At 35.6% G+C, this 25000-nt stretch overlaps 1 protein-coding gene and 1 pseudogene across 2 annotated transcripts in view; one reads left to right on the top strand and one right to left on the bottom strand.

The window, feature by feature from the left end:
• Positions 1-25000, bottom strand: part of LOC145239969 (uncharacterized) — a 1025820-nt gene that overhangs the window by 256610 nt on the left and 744210 nt on the right. The gene's annotated exons all lie outside the window — the stretch shown is intronic.
• Positions 23702-23818, top strand: LOC145240633 (5S ribosomal RNA; annotated as a pseudogene).

The raw sequence follows: 25000 nt of genomic DNA, 5'->3' as shown, positions 1-25000 counted from the left end.
ATCAGGCTTATGCGAGAATTTTGTGGTTGTCTCGTATATAAAAATAAATATATATATATATATGTGTGTTTGTATATATATATATATATATATATATATGTGTGTGTGTGTGTGTGTGTGTGTGTGTTTGTGTAATAGAATAAAAGTAGTTACATTTCAAAATCAAAATATTTATTTTTCGTGCAAAACAGCATGTTAACATTTCGGTACATTTTTGTTATATCCGTTTTGCTATGTAGAAAGAAACTTGTTATTATTATTATTATTATTATTATTATTATTATTATTATTATTATTATTATTATTATTATTATTATGTCAATACCGTCTCTTTTAGTGCATATATTATTCAGAAAAATGAGAAATTCTTTGCTTTGATAGAAGAAAAAATTACGATAAGAAGAAATAAAGTTCATAGAGGACTCAACATCGTTTGTTTGTTCTAACGGCCATCTTTGTTTATATTGAATTTGAACCCTATAAAATATAGCAGTTTTGTAAAGTAGCACTGTTTCTTGGGTAATCATAAATGACACACGTAAGAAGAACATTTTTAATAACAAAGTTTGAATTTGAAGCAAAATAAAATTTAAAAAAATCGATATCCGGAACCTTTTTGTTCTTGTTTTAAATAGACGTTGGGTTTATCAACACTGCTGAGGAGCTGTTTTGTTTTTAAATAGCTGAAACACTTATATATATATATATATATATATATATATATATATATATATATATATATATATATATATATATATATATATAGTGCAAAATTTTGTTGAAAATTCAAAGACTCACGTTTACTTTTTTATAACCTTCGTTTATTTCCTGGATTTTTTACTATTACAGCTTTCATTGATGAGTTGGCAATTTTACAATTAATGTTTCCATAAAATAAATTCCTGTCTCCTCCAACTTCTTCAGATGTTTATCCATTAGAATTTTACAACAAGAGGTATATTTTTAATATGCTGGACAACGTATTCGGGTAAAAGGATTTCCAAAGCTCTGCTTTCTCACTTCCTCCATCTTGTGGTGTTATATATATATATATATATATATATATATATATATATATATATATATATATATATATATATATATACTGGGTAAGCAAAAACAAGACTTCAAAACAAGCTGTTGGTGGCAACAAAAAGTGTATTTCAATTTACGTTACAATTGTTTCCATGTCCAGTTCGACAATTTCAAGCATTATGTCGTTTGAAAATTTTCAAAACCAGCATTTTTTCAGACTTTATGAATAAGCACACTTTTGGCAATGGATCATTTTTTGAAGAGAAGGATGGAAGGGGGAATCCCTAGCTAGAACGCATGCGAGAAACATCTACCTTTGTTGTGGTTATGGGAAATCCCATTAAATATACATATATATACATGTGTGTTTTTATTATTTTTTTACCGTTTATTTCTGTTTAGTTACATATGTTTCGGATGTTGGACCATGTTTACGATCAAACAGCCTCGTCAGACCTTACAGAAATGGTTGTTCGTATTTGGAAGAAATGTTTTAGAAGAATACGAGAAAAAGAGGGAAGCAGAAGATAATAAGGGGGAGGGTGACGGGTATCGACTATATTTCAGTTTTTAAGGTTAAAATACATTAGATTGTATTATGTGTGTGGGGTAAGCAGATTCTGGTAGGCGTGGGTGGAGATATATGGATATGGGGGTGTGGAGAGAGAATAGTAAAGAAAGAAGAGAGGGGACTTAAGAGAGGAGGGGGAGGAATTTCAATTTTAAGGCTTTAAATTTTTACTGCATTTTGCTTGTTCAGCCTGGTATATGAAGTAGATCAGAGAGAGAGAGAGAGAGAGGTAGAGAGAGAGAAAGAGAGGGAGAGATATAGGGTTTTTGTAGGTGTCATGTGTTTGACAAGTACAAGGTTCCATTTAAAATCTTCGTAGTCGCTATAAGTCGACTTGTTCATTTTAGTTGACAATGAGTTGTTTTTAGGTAGTTAAAGATTAATACATACGCTAACGCACGTGCGAATACGCATACATACACATGCATATATACATTTCTACACATCTATATGCAGACACATACGCACGTACACATATATATATAAACAATGTATATGCAGACGTACCTGCATCTATATGCAGACATACACACACATACACAAAACTCCTCTCTCTCTCTCTATATATATATATATATATTTACAGACAAGTGTATATTTATACCAAGTAAATAAAGTAAAGTTAGGATAAATAAATAATAATAATAAATAAGTAAATACATGGGTGTAGTTAATAATGCGAGGTTAGGTAGACGCATCGTTAAGTTCATATATATATGGGGTGGGCTCCTAACATGGTGCTTTGGGCAGCGGTTTTGCTTAACTTTATTTTCAGTGTAAAATGCATTGTGGATACAGGCATATACATACATGCAAACACATACATGCATATAAATCCAGATATAGCTATACCTGTATGCATACGTTCAGCCATGCATACCCATAGATACACACATATATACAGACATTACCACCCAGATGTACGCAAACACATACATGTGCACATAGATATAGATATACCAATATACATTCATGTATATACACACGATCCATGAGCACATACATTCATACACGCGCACATAGAAACATATACATAAGGATATATATATATAGATCCAATCATTCCCGCACGTACACATACATATACATAGGAAGATACATGTACAATCCCCAGTAAGATGTAGATATACATACACATGTATACATATGTGTAAACACACACACATGTACCCATATACACGCATATACACTTATATAAATATACATATTCATAAAAGTATAAAGATATACACACATATATAGACATATGTATATATACATAGAGATGTGTATATTTATACTAAGTAAGTAAATTATGGTAGCTAAATAGATAAACAAATAAAAGATAAATAAATAAGCGGGTGTAGTTAATAATGCGAGGTTAGGTAGACGTATTATAAGAGATGTTCAAAATACATGTTGGTTTAATATTTAGGGGTCTGTATTGATTTGCTTTGTATATTGAATAGGGATTAATTTATAGTGTGTACTATTTCAGTTAGTCACATAAATTAACATACGAATGTATTATTTTATGCGTAAACTTTAAGTATTTAATTCAACAGTGCTCAATACAAAGGTAGAGCTAGGCATAAGCCTGAAAAATCCTAGCGTGAATGAAACGCGGAATATTCTGTGTAGCTTAATTGCCATATATATTTTTATTACTTACTTAGTCTAGAAGTGTATGCCATTTTGAGTTTCAGAACAGTTTCAGATGGTTCGCTGTTACACACAAGTCCTGGGAGGTGACTTGCTTGTAGTAGACAGTTCCACAGAACAAAATATTCTTACCGTGTCGAAACCCGGGAAAAGAACATGTGAAATTGTTCCAGAAAAGGTTTAATAATTATGAAGCAATTCTGGTTTCTGATTGGTTGGTAGCAGAACGTGAATTAATTTGATTCGTCAGTTCTTAGCAGCACCGTTTATAAATAGAATCGCCCGACTGTGTGGGATCATACCCCATTATAATTCCTTTATGATGGGATGTGTCTCCTCGCGGCTTCGGCTGCAGGGAGACAGGGTAGTACAAGTCAAGGATTCGTCACTTGACACTCAGTCCAACAGGTGAGGGACCGGGAACCGGCCCAGCACCTGTTGGACTGAGGTACACCGCCTGGGTAATACCTAGGAGGTCCACCCTCCCAGGCCTTGCCACCGGGCTTTCCGGTGGAGAAAGTTTATGCTTGCTGCCTGAGGCGCCCCGACCGGGGAATGTCGACGGGGTTACTCAGGCAATTTTTAAAATTGCAGGAGTGCCCCTCCTTTAGGGGAGCCTGCGGGTATCCCACTTTCCAGGCCTTGTGCCAAATATTGCCGATGTGGGCGGCAATTAAATATATACCCCATTATAATTCCAAAATATTGTAACATCCTCCCTATTTTTTATTTGTGTTTGTTCTGCTCAAAAATAAATATATATTTTTATATTCACTTAGACATAACAAAAATTAGAAATCATTTTGATCTTCGAATTTTAGCATTTAAAAATACGCCATTTTTAATTGTGTTCAAACGTCAAAAAGGAAAATTACAAAGATTTTTTTTAAGCAAAATATTAGTTACGCATTAGTAGGTTAAAGTGTTAATACAAATAAAATGGATACAGATTAACGTCTTGTCGAGGACTATTTTTTTTATATATATATTGAAATCTATATACTCTGAGCATTACCCCTAGTGGTTTCCGCTGATATTCATGCAAAAAAGTAAAAGCCTTCTCATAAGTAGAAATCTATATACATACAGAGCAGTGAAAGAAAAAAAAATATTCAGTCGAATTCACCAACAAGTTTTGAGAAAAAACGTTGCAGCTTTATCCTTGTCACCGGTTTCGTAAATACATTAGCGATGTTTTATTCTGATGATATGTAATTCAAAATAATGGATTCCTTTTTTATCTCGTTTTTTTTATGAAATGGTATTTTATATCTATATATCTTTGGTTGATTATCGTGTTCTGTGCTAAGACTATACTGGCTTGATTATCACAATTAATTACTACGGGGCTTGTAATCAATTCTGGCTCCAAAATAGTCTTCAGGATATTTTTAAGGTAGAATGCTTCCTGGGTCGTGTGTGTGATCGCGATAAATTCTGCTTCACACGTAGAGAAAGATACAATCTGTTGCTTTTTAGATTTCCATGAAATAATAGGCCCATTTTCTGAGAGTCTGAAACAATATCCAGATACACACCCTTGCGATCTTCGTCGTTTGCCCAGTCTGAATCCGAAAAACCTTCTAATTTGAGGGGATTTCTTGATTTTCTAAATACTAACTTCTGTTCTTTAGTTCCTTTTAAATAACGTAGAACTTGTTTAGCTTTATTTAAATCCTTCATTGTCGATCGTGATAATTTTTGTGTCTGGCCTGGTTGCAGTCATTTAAATATATAAGACTACCTATAATTTCGCGATATTGTGTGTCATTCATTATTTCAGACTGCGTGCATATTTTTATTAATATCATTTTCGACCGGTGTAGAGCGTTTCTTGCACTCTCCCATTCCAAATTTTAATAGTACTTTGTCGATGTACCTCGATTGAGTCATCGTAACAAGTCCTTTGCTTTGAGTAAATTCTATCCCCAAAAACAAGGATATTTTGCCAAGATCGGTAATTTTGAATCTTTTACTTAATTTGCTGTTAACATCAGTTAACATTATGCCACAATTTGATGCGATTAAAATATCGACCCACAAAACCAAACTCAGTAGTTTATCGTCTTTGTGTTGGGTATATAAACAGGGGTCTACAGCGCATTGTCTAAATTGTTGTTTAATAATATAATCATGGAATACTGTGTTCCAACACTGAGCACTCTGCTTTAGACCATATAATGACTTGTTAAGTCGCAACACGCTATTTTCATTCTTCATTATAAATCCCCCTGGATGGGTAATATAAATTTCACAGTCTATTGGGGCATTCAAATAAGCATTTTTTACGTCCATTTGATGGATGTTTAGGTCATATTGTGATGCTACTTGCATTAAAATTCTGATTGTCGTTAGGTTTGTGGTCGGTGGAAACGTAGAAAAGTATTCTTTACTATAAATCTAAGAGCACCCCTCAGCAACAAATCTTGCTTTGTACTGTTCTACGCCTGATGCTGTACTCTTTTTTGTAAAGACCCATCTGGTAGAAATAACATGTTTATCTCTTGGGAGAGGAACTACCATATAGGTATCATTTTCGGTTAAGGCATCTATTTCTTTTTTTCATGGCCATTTTCTATTCATCACAATGTTCTGAATTAATTGCTTCGTTGAAGCTTTTTGGCGCATTTTCCATTGAACAGCAATAGTCGATTTGATAATCCTGTATATTGTCACCACAAAAAAATCGAGTCGTCTTCTATTTCTTTTGGGATATCTTTCGACTTTATCATCATCATCATCATCATCATCATCATCATCATCATCATCATCATCATCATCATGGCACTCTCGTCTCCGTCATTTTTATTGTTTTCGTTTGTTCTAATGATTGGAGGTAATATAATTTCATCCTCTTCATATGACGGGGTTTCGTCTGTAAAATTAAACGTGTCTGTGAATTTTACACACCGGATTCTTTTCTTTTATTTTTTTTCGGGAAAAAATATTAAATTGGCTGGACTGTTTTTATCGTATCCAAGAAATATACCTCTGTCGGCTTTAATATTCAATTTACTCTTTTTCTCTCTATATATGCGAAGCAAGTTGAACCAAATATATGCATTCTGCTTAAATTTGGTTTTTTACCGCAGAAAGATTTATATGGAGTTTTAGAGAGTGTTTTGTTAAAGCACCTGTTGCGTATATAAGCTGCCGCCATAAGTGCATACGTCCAGAGGTTTTTAGGGAGTTTTGATTCAATGAGTAGGCATCTTGCCATTTCAAAAAGTGTCCGCCACGCACGTTCAGCAGTCCCGTTTTGGTGTGGCGATCTAGGAGCTGATGTTTCATGCCTGATATGATGGTTAATTAGTAAAAGTTCAAAGTCTTTATTGGTAAATTCCGTACCGTTGTCAGAGCGAATACACTTGATTTCACTGTAGGGGCCATATCGACCAGATATTTCTTAGTTGCTAGCAGGGTATCAGATTTGTTCTTTAAAAAGTAAACCATTATTAAACCTGAATGGTCATCTACGAAATTCAACACATATCTATAATGTTCTCTGGCCATCGGTTCTACGGGACCGTTTAAGTCACAATGCACCATTGATAGGATTTTTTTGGCCTTTTTGTCTGGTATCTTGTTTTGATAGTTTGTCATTTTCCCTTACGTACAGACGTCGCAGGTGAAGGTTTTTGATGTTTGTATTTGCATTCCATCAACTACAGTCGGCAACTTTTTGATATCAGGAATGTTGCAGTGTCCAAGAATTTTATGCCATGTCTGTAGATCATCGCAGGCGGTTTTTGATGGGACTACGCTATTTAAATAATATAGTCTTCTATTTTCTTTAATGTCGAATACAGTTCCATTCGGGTATACCAGTTTTGATTTATTGGGGCTAATGTTTATATTTGCACCTTGTTTTGTAGCAGCTTGTACAGAAAATATATTTTGTTTAAATTTTGGGATTAGAAGAGCGTTTTCTAGAATACAGAAACATAGTTCACCTTTATTATTCTTTAGCGAGATTTTCGCATTGCCTCTTTTCAAAACGATATCATTGACTCGACTCCCGTCAGCTAGTTCTACAAAATGATTTTGTGGCTTAAATTTGGGATCAAAATTGATAAAATCAGATTCCTTTGTAATCACGTGTGCCGTGGTCCCATAATCGACAAGAAAATGATTATTGTTTGTTGACGCATCAAATGTACACGACAATAAAAAATGTATGTTCGCTAACAGAGCTCTCTACATTTTTAATGTAGTCGCCATTTTGAGTCCTGTATCTACATTTGAAACTTTTGTGATTAGGTCGTCCAAAATTATAGCAAATAATTTTTGTACTTTTCTCAGGAAAAAACCTGCTTTTGGCAAAGTTGTGTTTTTTATTCCTGGCATGGGTATAATTCGATTTTGGTGTTTTTATGTGTGTATTTTTAAATTTCATTGTGGATTCGGTTTTTTTGTGATCATTTTTTCAGTTTCTTCGTAACTTCTGATTGCTACCTTGAATTGGCTAATATATATATATATATATATATATATATTAAAACATCGTTAAACTCACTACTCGTTCAAGCAGCCGCCAATAGCGTAATGGTTTGAAGCCTTGACTGCCGTATAAACGGTCGGGTTTCAATCCTGGCTTGAGGTAGTTGCCTGTCTAGCCGCACTGATGAGCTGTGAAACAGCGAAACAGTGCTGTATGTGGATGACTATATATATATATATATATACACAGTCAGTGGAGGAGAAATCCTTCATGACTGAGATAACTATCATCTCTTCTATCATCCCTCCCACCATACCTATACCCCTCCAAGTGGCCCCTCTCCTCTGGGGACGAGATCTTCCCCACACTAAGGACCGATCCTGAGTCTGGCCATACCCACATGGGGAGACAAATAAACAGAAACAATAAAAAAACCCTACGTATATTTATAAATACACCTCTTCTAAACAAACATAATATTAAGAATACCCGAGCAGTCTAAGACTGAAACGAAAAATCACAATACTAAAATCTATGAATCCAAAAAATAAATATCAAAATTGAATGAAAACACCTCTACCCTTTCTTCAGAGGAGCTGCCCCCCTCCTACCACACACACATTAGTAACGACCTTGAAACACATTTACCTTCCTAGCGAAGCAAATAAATTTATAATACTATAAAACAGAACATACATTTTTCGAACCAATAAAAGAAAGCACACACACTCACACACACACATACACACACACGCACGCACGTACGTACGCCCGCACACACACACACATCCTACCATATGCCCCCAGTAGACCAAGTACCAACGGCCCCCTTACCCCCACTCAAGTAAGAGTAAAAAAGGAAAAAATCAGAAAAACAAAGAAAAATAAACAGAAACACAAGCAGAGAGAGAGAGAGAGAGAGAGAGAGAGAGAGAGAGAGAGAGAGAGAGAGAGAGAACAATCCAGCCCAATGAACTAGTAATAAAAATTGGACATACGAATGAAAAGTAGAATCGTGTACACATTTTCCTCCTCTTGGAACATTTAAAACGAACTACGAAAATGTTCTTTTCATTTATAACACGTTTTGATTACATTCTTATCATTTTAAATACTTTTTGAAGAGGACGCTTCACAGGACGCCTGAAACGCTTTAAAAACTATTTAAAGATTTAAAAACATTATTACAATGATCTAAACATAATTTTCAATGAAAAACCAAGACACGGAATAATAAAATAATGTTAAAAAATACACATTGTTGGTGACCGCCCCCTTATTTATATATATATATATATATATATATATATATATATATATATATATATATATATATACATATATATTTATATATATATATATATATATATATATATATATACACTCGAAGCATACACACCTACACACGTATGGAATTACATACTAGGTCTATCTCTTACCACTTATAGAATTAGACGAAGCAGCTCACATATAACATGTGACGTCATCTATCAGTAACTTCCGCAATCATAATGGTTATAAATATAGAAAAGGAAATATCGTTTCTATGAGAACGTGAGTTGCCTACCCGGAAGCAAATTATAAACAACTAATTCTAATCGCCGATGAAGTTATTTCAGTCCAGACATTATATGAATATATACATAAATCACGGTAAACCACACCAATATTGTAGCGTTCTTCCATTATATATACATAATCAAAGAATATATATATATATATATATATATATATATATATATATATATATATATATATGCGTGTGTGTGTATGTTGTTGCATTATATATAATATATATATATATATAATCAAAGAATATATGTGTGTGTATGTTATTGCATTTAATATGTATATATAATCAAACATATATGTGTGTGTACACACATATATATATATATATACATATATACATATATACATATATATACATATACGTGTGTGCATACACACACATATATATACCTATATATACACATATATACATATATATGCATATACATATATATATACGCACATATAAATATACATATATACATATATATACATATATGTACGTATATATACATATATATATACATATATGTATATATTGCATATATATATACATATAAACATATACATATATAAATATATATATATATATATATTTATTTACCATTATATAAAATCAAACTCTCTCTCTTTGTGTGTATATATATATATATATATATATATATATATATATATGTATATATATATATCGTTGAGCCTGGTTAGTACCAGATGGGTGGCCATTTGGGATACTAGGCGCTGTATGTGGTGTGCTCGCCGCTTATCTCGGCATTTGTTTCAAATCGTCTTGTACAGACACTTCACTGGCCACTGGTATTCAACAATGTCAACTCAGGAGATTGAGATTACGCACAGCTTAGCACAAAAATTTCACGCGCTGGCACTCCTATGTGTGTATCCAATTATTACAAACTTATCTTGAAGTATTTTAATTTCCTTAAGTATTTCTGAACATTTAAGAAGAGAATTAGTTTTTGTAGGGTGTTTAAATTTTTTTTTTTCAAGCGTTGCAGCCTTTTGTTCACGCATTCAAGTATATTATTTTTCCATGCATCACACGTACACTGTAGCATCTGTTCTTCAGATGCTGCACTTCCATTTCTTGTTCTCTTTCGGTGGAGGATCAGTCCTTCACGACTGAGACAATTTTTATTTTTGTACCTTTTCTCCACGTTAAAAAAACGACCCTGATGTTTAACTCTGTCCCGTGGGGAGGCATAGTAAATAGGTACACTGTAATCATTTGTATTTGTTTGCCATAGACATCAATATATATATATATATATATATATATATATATATATATATATATATATATATATATATATATATATATATATATATAAAAATGTTTGGAGGTACAGAATTTATATACAGTTTTGAAAATAATAATAATAAAAATAAAAACGATTCAAATATTGGCACAACGAGGGGGGAAAAACGGGAGAAAAGATTCAAAGTTCCCCAAAGAGAAACAATGCGTTGGCCGGCACAAAGAATCGTTTTTAAACGTTAATAAATTTATTTTAGTGTCCCCGCACTTTTTGCACATTCAATAAGTTCCACATTAGAACTCTTTATTTTCGATATAATACTATTTTGTATGCTATCGATTTTCTCCTGATGAGATGATAGCCGAAAGAGCTCTTGAGAAACTTCCGCTTATTATTTTCAAAATTGTATATATATATATATATATATATATATATATATATATATTATATGATGATTTCCACGTCCTGTCAGACGAGTGCCACTCCCTCAGACACTAAAAGTCAACGAGCCCAAAAATGACTTCCATCGCCACAGGACCATTTTAATAGACAAATGCCTGGGGGACTATCTGTACACAGATGATGTTACAGAGTCTTAGATTTATACAACAGCTAAGTCTCTCTCTCGGTTAAAAATGTTGAGATCCAGCAATAAGCAAGAGCAAGATAGCCAGCGACAGGTTAAACTGTAGACCAGCTTAATGCGGATACTGGTCTCGCGCTTTATGGATTTTTAAATCAGAGATTTGCTTCTCCTAGTAAGGTTGCCTTCACCACGGCCTGCGGGAGCCCTCTCCACCACAACACACATACACACACACACACACACACACACACACACACAAATATACACGGTGCTAGTTGGTCATTGACCCAGAAAAGGGTTCATTCGCTCTTTGGAAGGTCCAGTTTTTAATCCTTCAGGGAGACTAGCCGCCCCCCTCACCAAACAAGTCTGGTGGGGGTACCAGTTTAGTCGCCGGTAACCCGACTATAAGGAACGTAGTACTGGGTTACTTGGTACCAGTAGCATATGACATGACCTTACATACATATTTATATATATACAAATATATATACACATGTAATTATGCACATATATATATATATATATATATATATATATATATATATACATATAGGGACATATATATATATATATATTGATTAAAAAAATAATAATTGTGAATTATAAATCGGCTTCAAAAGGAAAAACAAACAATATCAACTTGAGTGTACGATCGCTTCCGAGACGATTGTGCCCTCAAGTTGATATTTTTTGTTATTCCTTTTGAAACCGATTTATAATTCACAATTATTATTTTTTAATCAATTTTAATATAGCTCTAGGATATATATATATATATATATATATATATATATATATATACCTATTGAGCTTATATATCTACAGTACTATTAGCACTGTTCTTTAAAAAGAATTAATACATTTATTACTACATTAAAATAAACTATGCTCTTTAAAATCCAGGTCTAATTCCTCTATAAAATAACACACACACACACACACACTCACACACACACACACATATATATATATATATATATATATATATATATATATGAGAGCAAATAGTTAATAAAACATGTTAAAAACACTTTGAAAAAGAGTTAAAAACATTTAATCTGAAAAGGATACACTTAATAAGTGGATAGTCCTTAATCCGCGGAGTTTCGAAGAAATACTTTCCTTCTCATCAGAGGGTAGGAATTAGCAAAATGCGGGATCGGATTTTGCCTGCAAAAGTATTTGATGAAACTGCAAGTAAGTCAAAGATCTTAATTAATAACAAAAAGTGAAGCAGAGAGAATATGGTGAAGAAAAAGGTAATTTCACGTGAATGGATAATCTGGTGAAAGGTAAATTATCCAATGACGATAAAATCCAAAAATGTAAATCCAAGAAAGTTAATTGAATTTCCATCTATCTATCTATCTATCTATCTATCTATCTATCTATCTATCTATCTATATAAGAATGCTGTAGATTTTTTCTGTAGCATATAAATATGCTATTAAGAAGAATGCGTCGATGCAATATGTTGTTTTCGTTACTAGATAAATCGAAATACTATTTATGTCAATGACGGTATAATAATAATAATAATAATAATAATAATAATAATAATAATAATAATAATATTAATAATAATAATAATAATAATAATAACAATAATAATAATAATAATAATATAAAGAAATGGACAATATGTGTAATTTTACGTAATAATTTCCATGTATTTTCTACTTATTGTTTTTAATCGTCAATCAATGTGTTATGCAGTGTCCGAACTTTTTGCTATTTCGATCTGAATATCTCTTTTTCAAGTAAATTGTAATCGAATTTTGATTGATTCTCTATGGAGGTAATAAACATAGAAATATCAGTTAAACTAAACAAATCAAATCCGGTTGTTATTGGCGGAAGTGTAGTGTGTTCTCGCACGACTTGACGACCAAGCGTGCCGTGTTCGAGTTCTGTCAGTTCTTTAGCGTCATTTATAATTTAAATATAATCTATGTGGTCTTTCCTTGAGTACCTGCTTACGCGGAGGAAACAATCTCAGAGTAAAACACGACTTGATCAAATAAAAATATCGTCAATTGTATACTTATGCGCAGTGCATTTTAATCTCTTGTTATGGAGACATGATGCCGCAGACGCCACGAGAATCTTGTCTCACGCGTGAAGTTTATGACATCTGTATCGTTAATGTTTTATGCGTTCCTCTGCAAAATATCGATGAATACAACAGCATATATTTAATGGATGTAGTTATATATAATCCACCGAGAAACAGCAAGTACTTCATTGACGCAACAGAGAATTGGTTGTTTCCAAACGCATCTCTACAAGCAGAATCAAATTTTGTCTATCACAATCCTTCCGTTGGAAATATAAAATTAGAATTTGTCCATGTATTTATTTATTTATTTTTTTTTTATTGAATCTCATTAGAAAAATATGATAAATAAAGTTAGTTGTCTTCCTCCTACAGCAGAAGCATGTAACCGTAGGGTCGGAAGTGAGGATTTGAAAAGCGAAATATAACTCTCCTGCCTGCAAAAATGTTAGCATTCCCCTGGGCGTCTCAAGCAATTAGTAATAAACTAAACCGTTCTCAAACGAGTAAAAGGAAAAACCTAGAATGTCGGACTTGGGAATTTTTCTGTGTAACTCGGGAACCGTTTTGTCGGACCTGGGAATCTTTCTGTTCACCCCAGGAATCTTTCTGTCTAACTCGGGAATCTTTCTGTCAACCTCTGGAATCTTTCTGGGTAACTTGGGAATCTTCCTGTGTAACTATTTAGTCTTTCCGTATAACTAGGGAATCTTTCTGTCAACCTCAGAAATCTTTCTGTGTAACTCGGGAATCTTCCTGTGTAACTAGGGAGTCTTTCTGTATAACTCGGGAATCTTTCTGTCAACCTCTGGAATCTTTCTGGGTAACTCGGGAATCTTCCTGTGTAACTATTTAGTCTTTCTGTATAACTAGGGAATCTTTCTGTCAACCTCAGGAATCTTTCTGTGTAACTCGGGAATCTTCCTGTGTAACTAGGTAGTCTTTCTGTATAACTCGGGAATCTTTCTGTCAACCTCTGGAATCTTTCTGGGTAACTCGGGAATCTTTCTGTGTAACTCGGGACCTTCTAGAACTACACAAGACCTACTTCAGTCAACAGAGAACAAACAACCTAACAATGGCTTAGACTCTGTTATATTCGGTGCCGAGAGAAAACTACCATTCTTGGCTATTTTACCTAATAACAAAGTGTAGTATCTGTTCTGATACTACACTTTACTTTTTCTGTCCTCGCTCAGTGGACGAGAAATCCTTGTAGACTGAGACGATTTTTACTTTTGTTCCTATACAGAGTGCCCCTTTTTGGAGTACTGGATTTTCCCCACAATAAAAACCGACCTTGTGTCTAACTCTGCCCTCGTGGGGAGGCAAGTAAATATGAACAATAAAGACAAAAAATACAAACAAACCGCACTTTTGTTTGATAAAAGAAGGTAAAAAGAACTTTGGATTCATTTTCGATAACTTCGTGACTCACTCTTTCTTTATTTTCTGCTTTAGTCTTCACACTCCATGAGCAATATTTCTGACAAAGGATGAAAAATTGCTGTCTACTGGATCGGAATCTATCCATCTTACACTCATCGTTGGATGTTTTTTTTTATTTTGAAATGGTATATCTTAGCTCCTTAAATGAAGTGGATTCCTGTCTTGACTGGAGTGGTTTCCATTAAAATCTTCTTTGTCTTCATCAATTTAATACGATTTCAAATTTAATCCTCTCTCCTTTCCATATTCCACTGCTTCTCAAATGTCTATTTGCATTTACTTACTTATGCTTGTTTGCACATCGTGTAGATTAAAGTGGACGTACAAACGGGAAAAGCATTAAAATGAGCAACGATCTCGTCCGTCACTTTGTGTTTCGGTCAAGAAATTTATGGAAACCAGAACAGCATTACAGGGAAAGATGTAAATAATTAACAACAAAAAAAAAAAAATTCTTAAATGTGAGGTTTTCTTAAGTAGGACAGCTTCTGGAGTGAATGTGGTATTGTGGTAACTGAGACATTAGATAAGAGTAGGATAGACAATTTTAAGTATGTTAAAACACAGATGGACAACAATACCCATTAACCCTACACTTTTGATTGACCTTGTGCCTAATTTGTTCATTTTGTATTTTTATATTTTGTTCATATTGCAATATTTTGGTTCGATAATGGGGTATATATTTAATTGCCGCCCACATCGGCAATATTTGGCACAAGGCCTGGAAAATGGGATACGCGAAGGCTCCCCTAAAGGAGGGGCACTCCTGCAATTTTAAAAATTGCCTGAGTAATCCCGTCGGCATTCCCCGGTCGGGGAGTCTCAGGCAGCAAGCAATAAACTTGCCTCACCGGAAAGCCCGGTGGCAAGGCCTGGGAGGGTGGACCTCCTAGGTATTACCCAGGCGGTGTACCTCAGTCCAACAAGTGCTGGGCCGGTTCCCGGCCCCTCACCTGTTGGGCTGAGTGTCAAGTGACGAATCCTTGACCTGTACTACCCTGTCTCCATGTAGCCGAAGCCGCTAGGAGACATCCCATCACACCGGAGTGATAATGGGGTATATATTTAATTGCAACGCACATCGGCAATATTTAACCCAAGGCCTGGAAAGTGGGATACCCGCAGGCTCCCCTAAAGGAGGGGCACTCCTGCAATTTTAAAAATTGCCTGAGTAACCCCGTCGGCATTCCCCGGTCGGGGCGCCTCAGGCAGCAAGCAATAAACTTGCCTCACCGGAAAGCCCGGTGGCAAGGCCTGGGAGAGTGGACCTCCTAGGTATTACCCAGGCGGTGTGCCTCAGTCCAACAGGTGCTGGGCCGGTTCCCGGCCCCTCACCTGTTAGGCTGAGTGTCAAGTGACGAATCCTTGACCTGTACTACCCTGTCTCCCTGCAGCCGAAGCCGCGAGGAGACACATCCCATCACAATGGAGTTATGATGGGGTATATATTTAATTGCCGCCCACATCGGCAATATTTGGCACAAGGCCTGGAAAGTGGGATACCCGCAGGCTCCCCTAAAGGAGGGGCACTCCTACAATTTTAAAAATTGCCTGAGTAACCCCGTCGGCATTCCCCGGTCGGGGCGCCTCAGGCAGCAAGCAATAAACTTGCCCCACTGGAAAGCCCGGTGGCAAGGCCTGGGAGGGTGGACCTCCTAGGTATTACCCAGGCGGTGTACCTCAGTCCAACAGGTGCTTGGCCGGTTCCCGGCCCCTCACTTGTTTGGCTGAGTGTCAAGTGACGAAGCCTTGACTGGTACTACCCTGTCTCCCTGCAGCCGAAGCCGCGAGGAGACACATCCCATCACAATGGAGTTATGATGGGGTAGATATTTATTTGCTGCCCACCTCAGCAAAATGTGGCACAAGGCCGGAAAGTGGGAACCCCGCAGGCTCCCCTAAAGGAGGGGCACTCCTGCAATTTTAAAAATTGCCTGAGTAACCCCGTCGGCATTCCCCGGTCGGGGCGCCTCAGGCAGCAAGCAATAAACTTGCCCCACCGGAAAGCCCGGTGGCATGGCCTGGGAGGGTGGACCTCCCAGGTATTACCCAGGCGGTGTACCTCAGTCCAACAGGTGCTGGGCCGGTTCCCGGCCCCTCACCTGTTGGGCTGAGTGTCAAGTGACGAATCCTTGACTGGTACTACCCTGTCTCCATGCAGCCGAGGCCGCTAGGAGACATCCCATCAAAAGAGTGTTTTGATGGGGTAGATATTTATTTGCTGCCCACCTCAGCAAAATGTGGCACAAGGCCGGAAAGTGGGAACCCCGCAGGCTCCCCTAAAGAAGGGGCACTCCTGCAATTTTAAAAATTGCCTGAGTAACCCCGTCGGCATTCCCCGGTCGGGGCGCCTCAGGCAGCAAGCAATAAACTTGCCCCACCGGAAAGCCCGGTGGCAAGGCCTGGGAGGGTGGACCTCCTAGGTATTACCCAGGCGGTGTACCTCAGTCCAACAGGTGCTGGGCCGGTTCCCGGCCCCTCACCTGTTGGGCTGAGTGTCAAGTGACGAATCCTTGACTGGTACTACCCTGTCTCCATGCAGCCGAAGCCGCGAGGAGACATCCCATCAAAAGAGTGTTTTGATGGGGTATTATCCCACACAGTCGGACGATTCTATTTATAATCGATGCTGCTAAGAACTGACGAATCAAATAAATTCACGTTCTGCTACCAACCAATCAGAAACCAGAATTGCTCTATAAATATTACACCTTTTCTGGAGCGATTTCACATGTTCTGTTCCCGGGTTTCGACACGGCAAGAATATCTTGTTCTGTGGAACTGTCTACTACAAACCAATCATCTCCCAGGACTTGTGTGTAACAGCGAACCATCTGAAACTGTTCTAAAAGTCAAAATCGCTTACACTTCTACAGTTTAAATACATTTTTTAAAGGAAGAGAAGAGTTTTCGACCAAGTACATGATCGTGTAAGAGTTACTGTTTTACTGTCTCCATAAATTTCTTGTGTCACGTACGACTTGATGCGATGTCGAATCATTTTCGAGCTTTATTTCTCAGTTTTAAGTCGTTGTATTAGATTTTGTCTGAATGAACCATGCGCTTTCCCTTGAAGATGTGTTTCTGGCTTTTTAAGACGAGGGTTAATTATTCATATTATTTGAATTCTTCGGGCTACAATTCTCATCTTGTGCGTTATTTCACAACCCTTTAATCTAAGTAACCTCCGACCTTCTTGTCTCACTCGGGAATTTGCACGGAATTTCAAACGTAACCCTTTAATTAACCCATGAAGTTAGCATGCTATCAAATCTAAGTATGGAACCAGCTTGATGGTTGTATCACATACTTTCGCCGAGGGGTTAGCTTACGTTTACTTTTGTGGAAAATGAATCTTATTGGTTAATCGTGGATCTAAAATCTTACCTCTTTAACTTTCAGGTTTCCTAGTATCTTTATTTAACGAGATCTGGCCTTCTTAAACGCTTGCACATATAATGCATCAATGCATTCTTGGATGCGGGTTATGTCATCAGTCAGTGATGTACTTTCCCAGGAAGTGTTTGTGGTTGTTTGCGATTTTAATCTGTAATTGATGTTCAACCGCGAGAAATATTGTTAAAATGTTAACATTTGTTTTTTTAAATGTCGTAACATCTAGCCATAGTGATCTAATGAGTATGACATAATGACCTATGCATGCGAGCTTAGGCGACCGACTTTATATTTCAACTTTAAAGTGCTCAACAATAAGAACCGAGTTTCTTAAAGGGGTTTACATAATTATTACAATAATATTTTTTAATACCTACAGGCACTAGTGTTCTATCCTTTCAGGAATCATCAGTGCATATATATATATATATATATATATATATATATATATATATATATAAATATATATATATATTTACACCCCCCACGCATATATATATATATATATATATATATATATATATATATATATATATATATATATATATATATAAGATATTTAAGTAAAGTTAAAACACTCAACTAATGTTCTTCAGATGCTGCACTTCAATTTCTTGTTCTCCCTCAGTGGAGGAGAAATCCTTCACGACTGAGACAATTTTTATTTTTGTTCCTTTTCTCCACATTAAAAAACGACCCTGGTGTCTAACTCTGTCCTGTGGGGAGGCACTCTAAATAGGAACTAATAATATGGGATCCTAAGGTGTTCAAGAACAAGGTCGTTTCTAAGGTAAATGTGAACATGTTCGTGTTGAGTTGTCCCCTTAAATAAACACTACCCAAGTTCACCTATTACCACTCATCACGGTATTGTCTTACCGGCCACCTGGCACTTATTTACATTTATCCTCGAGTTGCCTTTTAGTCTTAATCAGTGGTGATACCTAGTAAAGCAAAATGGTGGCAAACAGACTTAAACGACTAAAAAGTCTGTTGGAGGTAATTTTCGCTCGGCCTGTGCGCCATACGGAAGTATTAGACGTTATTCCAGTATCTTGCAGCTCACGTGTAGGCGTTGATGTATCCGTAGTTGTTTCAGGCTAAGATTGTCGGCAAGTCAGAAATAGAAGTAATAAAGATTATGACACCATCGCATAACATTGTTGACGCCATAATAAAATATGATATCGAGTTGCACGACGGTCACGTGATAATCAGTATTTTCCCTTAGTTTACTTGAAAGTATTTGTTCGTTTTTGTAATGAAAATGAACAAAAAAAAGCAACTAAACATATATGTTTATGTTTTAGAATGTCCTCATTTTATTGATCATTCAATAAAACAAACTCAAAGTCATTTAGAGTACTTTAATACGGAGTCATTTTTTCGAGCATTGTCTTTAACGACAGTGTTTCGTCTAGTGGCTGCTATAGAAGTAATATTCTTTTTACGAAAAAAAGAGGACATAGGAGACGTTGGCTGAGTTTTCCCCAATGTTGAATTTGGAGAGAATGGATCCGGATATATATATATATATATATATATATATATATATATATATATATATATATATATATATATATATATATATATATATATAACTACTTCATTTACTCACATAAATTTAATATACGAAAGTTTAGATTTATGCGTAAACTTTAAGTATTTACTTTAAAAGTGCTCAATACGTAGGTAGAGCTAGTTAGTAATTTATTAGATATATATGGCGATTAAGCTACACTGAATATTCTGCGTTTCATCCACTATAGGATTCGTCAGGCTTATATATAATATATATATATATATATATATATATATATCCGGATCCATTCTCTCCAAATTCAACATTGGGAAAAACTCAGCCAACGTGAAATCGCAACTGTATAATATATAAAAAATCGATAGAACATTAACTCTAAAATAATATATACGAAATCTACAATAATTTAAAAATCATATTTAAGCGTACTTTAGCACCGGGTTGCGCCGGGGATCGCTGCTAGCTTAGATAAATACTTTAGCAGTTTTAACCCAAAAGTTACAAAAATATCAGAGTGACTTCATTTACGCTGAACTTCCACAGAATGCCAACATCAATATATTACACATGAATGTGCCCCCTGTGGAATTTCCACACGTCCCGCTCGTATAAATCACAACACAATGGAGTGTGTGAATATCTGCTCTGGACTATCTGTGAAAAGTTGAATATCGAATGTAGCAACAAGCCCCGGGAACATATACCAGAAAAAAAAAATACATAAATAAACAAAAAACAAAATAATTGTACATACGTCATACGCCATCCATTATCAGCATACAATTCCAACAGCTTCGTGCATAGAAAACGGAGATGTTAAACCTGACACACTGATATTGAGCAAACATGTGATAGAAGCAACTCAGGATAAATTAGTGTCCAAAATGATTCTGAGTTAAACACATGTTACGTTGTTGCTCTATAATAAAGGGTTGTGTGTTTGATGTGTCACCTCTAATAATGGATTAGAAGAGATGACGTGTTATATTATATATTTATGTTGCATCATAAAGGGAATCGTGTGTGAGTGACATGTATTTCCAGAACCTACCTCTGCTTCTTCGATGTTGGACCATCTGGAATTTCTCGTCCTGGAGGGAGACTTGATACCTGTTTTGGATGAAGATTCAATCACTCCAAGACAAGGAATTAGTTCTATAGTTTATTTCACTTTTCCCATATGTCTTGCAGAAGGTGGAAAGTGAAATCGGCCTGTCCGGGTTCTTCTTCTACGCACGTCAGCGTTCGCCCCCCCCAGTGAAGAGGAGGAGACAATCGGAAGCCGTCCGTTGTCTTTTGTGTCCAAATCAAATCTCAACGATTCAGCTAACCTGATCACATGACTCACACGCAATTAAATCAGCTGATCTTTTACTTCCGGCCAACGTGTCTACACTATAACTCACCTCTTCCCCCCTCTCTCTCTCTCCCTCTCTCTGTTCCTTAACACGCATTTAAGACAGAAAAGATATGAATTACTAACATATTGTGTACGATATGATAGAAACAGGAATCTTAGGAAAATCTCCACAATTCCAGTGATTTTAGAACCGATAGAACTCATGAAAGCATATTTTGAAAACAACACAGCAAACATACCTGGTGAACCAAGTTTAAGCGAAATACAAGCAATTATATTTAAGGGGCGGTTAGAATCTGTAAAAATCTATTGGTTAGAACATAGGAGGTGGCAATTAAAAATCTGGTATCCGATTGGATGCCACATTCACATCCAAACCAAAACGATGAGAAAATTAAAAACAAGTAGTTACTTTCGTTCTATTCGAGATTATTGATATTTAAAAATGTAATTGAGCACTCTATGTATTTTTACTAAAAGAGAGAATCATATATATATATATATATATATATATATATATATATATATATAAGCCTGAAGAGTCCTAGAGTGGATGAAACGCGGAATATTCAGTGTAGCTTAATCGCCATATATATATATATATATATATATATATATATATATATATATATATATATACTAGGAGGGGTGTAAAATACGCTTAAATATGATATTTTAATTTGGCCAGAATTCCTATATATTATTACTATTGACTAGTAGTTTCAAAAGTATATATATATATATATATATATATATATATATATATATATATATATATATATATAAATTGGGGTGCAATCAGTTACAATCGAAACCGAAACATTCAAAGTTGGTGACGTTACCAGCGTGACACACATGTGAAGCGATTAAAAATCAAAATTAAAAATAAACTAAGATGAACGTACACAATGTATAACAATGTTTTATTTTTCAATTTCGTCCCATTTTCGACCCCTTAAAAACGATTTTAACCGGCTAAAGTCCCATAAAAGATCGGTCCATAAAAAAATCCACCCATTTGGGGCTCCTAGCGCCAGTCTGTAACTTTTAGTTTCGGAGAAGATAAAGTTTGAAAATATGGAGACAGACAAACCGACCAACAGACAAACCGCCAGACAGATCGGCAGACAGACATATATAGAGCCGTTTATATATTAAATTTAACAACATTTTTACACCGCAATACTTTCTATTAGAGCGTAGTATAGGAAGACATAAAAGCATGCTTTAACGGTTTTGACTATCCATAGATCTTACTGGTTGAAACATGTGAATGAAATGGATATTTGATAGATTCCATATACTAGCAGGACGCACGTAAAACCGTTGCTGTAATAGATTATAAATGGATGGTGTAACGGTAGTGAGTATTCATACATCTTACTGGTTAAACATGTGAATGAAATAGATATTTAATAGATTCCATATACTAGTAGGACGCGTGTACAACCGTTGCTGTAATAGATTATAAAAGGATGATGTAACGGTAGTGAGTATTCATACATCTTACTGGTTAAAACATGTGAATGAAATGGATATTTAATAGATTCCATATACTAGCAGGACGCGTGTACAACCGTTGCTGTAATAGATTATAAAAAGGATGATGTAGCGGTAGTGAGTATTCATACATCTTACTGGTTAAAACATGTGAATGAAATGGATATTTAATAGATTCCATATACTAGCAGGACGCGTGTACAACCGTTGCTGTAATAGATTATAAAAGGATGGTGTAACGGTAGTGAGTATTCATACATCTTACTGGTTAAAACATGTGAATGAAATGGATATTTAATAGATTCCATATACTAGCAGGACGCGTGTACAACCGTTGCTGTAATAGATTATAAAAGGATGATGTAACGGTAGTGAGTATTCATACATCTTACTGGTTAAAACATGTGAATGAAATGGATATTTAATAGATTCCATATACTAGCAGGACGCGTGTACAACCGTTGCTGTAATAGATTATAAAAGGATGATGTAACGGTAGTGAGTATTCATACATCTTACTGGTTAAAACATGTGAATGAAATGGATATTTAATAGATTCCATATACTAGCAGGACGCGTGTACAACCGTTGCTGTAATAGATTATAAAAGGATGATGTAACGGTAGTGAGTATTCATACATCTTACTGGTTAAAACATGTGAATGAAATGGATATTTAATAGATTCCATATACTAGCAGGACGCGTGTACAACCGTTGCTGTAATAGATTATAAAAGGATGATGTAACGGTAGTGAGTATTCATACATCTTACTGGTTAAAACATGTGAATGAAATGGATATTTAATAGATTCCATATACTAGCAGGACGCGTGTACAACCGTTGCTGTAATAGATTATAAAAGGATGATGTAACGGTAGTGAGTATTCATACATCTTACTGGTTAAAACATGTGAATGAAATGGATATTTAATAGATTCCATATACTAGCAGGACGCGTGTACAACCGTTGCTGTAATAGATTATAAAAGCATGGTGTAACGGTAGTGAGTATTCATACGTCGTACTGGTTAATTCAATGATAATATTTCTAAACTGGAAAAAATGTAAGCTTAGTTCAGGTAGTAATAAGGTAAACTCTTGAAAAATTGTTCGAGATGGGTATATTTACTGATGACGTCACGCTCTATAACAGAAATGAGGAAAACATAACCTATCTAAGGCAATGGCTGAACCTTAGAAAATGATCTTAACTTTGGAGTGGAAAAGGGAGGAAAATGGATTGTAACATTTGATGGCCTAACACTAGTTGAGTTAGAATCGTATTGTTAATAAATATACAGCATAATCACGTTGACACACCGGTTCTCGACAGATCACCGAAGTTAAGCAACGTTGAGCCATGCTAGTATTAGATGGGTGACCATTTGGGAATTCTAGGCGCTGTATGTGCTCTCCGCTCATTTCGGCATTGTTTCCAGTCGTCCTGTACCTCAACTTGCCACTCGTATGCAACAATGTTGGAGACTGCGCAACTCTTGCCACACAAATTTCACGCGCAGGCACCCTTACAGTGAGTATCCGTAGTCTGTCAAGACTGAAGGAAGCCATATTGTTAATAAAAATTAAAAAAAACCACTGATAAGACGATAGGACTAATGATCAAACGCAGCAAACATTTTTTCTGTTTCAAGCGGAATTACACCACCTGTTGAACCGCTGTTTTTTGAATTCTCGCTAAGAGACGCGAGAACGGGACGAGACAGGCGCTGACCAGCGCTATTAAAGGCATATTTTTTTTATCCGGGTAAATGAAGATGGAGAAATATTAACTTTGTCCGTGATGGTTGTAACACACAAACTCATGAAATATCGGACCAAGACTGATAGATGCAATTTGTATCATCGTTGTAAATAAAATGTCTACTTTAAATCAACTGTAACAATTCATGTTTCTTCCACTGTCTTTTTTTGTCGTGTTGTTGTTGTCGTGTTGTTGTTGTCATGTTGTTGTTGTTTTTGTTGTTGTTGTTTTTGTTGTTGTTTTTGTTGTTGTTGTTGTTGTTGTTTCATTCAATCCCAGAAGGCGCAGGTGAAACGTGAACAATTGTTTCATCGTGACGCCATCACTAGATGGGTTGCCTACCACGGCTTAAGAAAGTCTCATATACCCTCGATAAAAGGATAGATCGCGCTAGTTTCCTAACCTGGCATTTTTTACCTCGCCTTCCCAAATGCTCACCCATCTGGTACTCGTCAGGCTCAACATTGCTTAACTTCGGTGAGCTGGCGAGAGCTGATGTGTCAATGTGATTGTGCAGTATATACGGCACATGCATATGCACATATGTTCGTCTTCGAGCATAATCTTTTGCAAGGCATTAATAGTTATGATATACCGACACTCAATTCATTACAGTCACTAGTCCGTGTTGTAGTGGTTAGTATTTTGGTTTATATTTAGCATTATATTGTGAGATAGTCTAGGGAACTTTAATTTAGTAACTAATAGATTTTTACAAATCAGCCATACTATAGATTTTTAGAGAAAACATGTGCCGCTCTTAAAGGATGTGCGTGTTTCGTGAATTTTGCTACGATGTTCTTATATAGCAACCCACGGTGAAAATAATT

Source organism: Euprymna scolopes, chromosome 19 (genome assembly GCF_053919585.1).
Source record: "Euprymna scolopes isolate OS-2025 chromosome 19, ASM5391958v1, whole genome shotgun sequence".
Classification (NCBI taxonomy): Eukaryota; Metazoa; Mollusca; class Cephalopoda; order Sepiida; family Sepiolidae; genus Euprymna; species Euprymna scolopes.
This window is presented reverse-complemented; position numbering and strand designations above follow the sequence as displayed.